A 1296-nucleotide genomic window follows, 5' to 3' on the forward strand; every position below is an offset into this window, starting at 1 on the left:
CTTCCTCGTTTTTGGGTCTACATCTTTCGAGGACGATCTCGCCGACTTATGCTTCTGCAATAAGATTTTCGTTTCTTCCTCGATTATGATGTAGTCCGTCGCCTTGTGGAGTGCGTCTTGGATCATCTGCAGTTTTTCGAGGGATATCCATTTTCTGAATTTTGACTTGTACCAGAGCGCCTTTCTGAGCGCATCGATGGCCACCTTGTCGCTTATCCCGCTGACCCTGGATATTACCAACTTGAACCGGCTGATGAACTCGCGGAGGGGTTCCTCTTCCCTCTAGGACAGACTCCAGAGATCAACATCGGAAGTTTCTCTATATATGAACATAGATTATTGCTTGAGAAATTCCGATGCGAGCTGTCGGAAACTCCCGATAGAGTTTCGTTTAAGGCGCTGCGGCGTTGGCTGGTGCGTTGGCCGCGGATACGTCCGCTGCGGGAGTGTGGAGGTCAGTGCCACTGCCTCCGTTAAGAGGAGTCTGCACGTTATCCGTGTCGTCAGTTGACATGTCTGGTTGAGCGTGATGTTGTTGAGAGTTAGATTGATTCGTACCCCCCTCCTTCTAGCGCCAAACTGTGGGAACCGAAATTCGCATTGTTGATTTTCGTTTAAATAAGGAAACTAGGAAAACCCTAATTTCCCAGAGGTCCCGGATATCTGCTAATACCACACGCCAAGCAAATCAGAACACAGTAATGACAACGAAGAAGTATAAAAATCGTAAGAAGAGAGCAAAGAGAAGTCTTGTTTCGAATTTGCGTATGAGCGTTTACAACAAGGTTTAAGCCTGGGCTCGAGAGCTGTCGGCGAGATTCCTAGTTCTAGCAACCCTAAGACGGCTAAACCTAATTGAGTCGCAGCTCGAAATAACAAAAAACGGAAAGTTGCCTAATTGCTCTAAATGCTAAGTTTTCTCTGAAAAATTTCCTCCTCATGCCTCTCGCCTAGGACCCCTTATATACTGGCTCCAAGGTCGGTTTACGCTTTTCCTCTTCTGCCCTTAAGCCGCCATAGCATAAAATTAGAGATATTCTATTTTTTCCGATCTTCGTAATTATCTTCAAAATTTCGTATTTATCTGCGGAAACATGACATTTATCTTCCCTTGCGAACCAAGCGTAAACCGACATGCGGTTTACGGGCTGTTGGTTAAGAAATCGTAATTTGGGCATCGAGTCATGTCTTAGGTCCCTTTGGGCCGTCTTTCGACTCGAAGCGTTTATTACGGCTTCTTTCGATAAAGAATGAACTTTCCGCGGTTTTTACGGTAAAGTTTGATTGATAATCTTA

Source organism: Brassica oleracea, chromosome C2, assembly GCF_000695525.1.
Source record: "Brassica oleracea var. oleracea cultivar TO1000 chromosome C2, BOL, whole genome shotgun sequence".
Lineage (NCBI taxonomy): Eukaryota > Viridiplantae > Streptophyta > Magnoliopsida > Brassicales > Brassicaceae > Brassica > Brassica oleracea.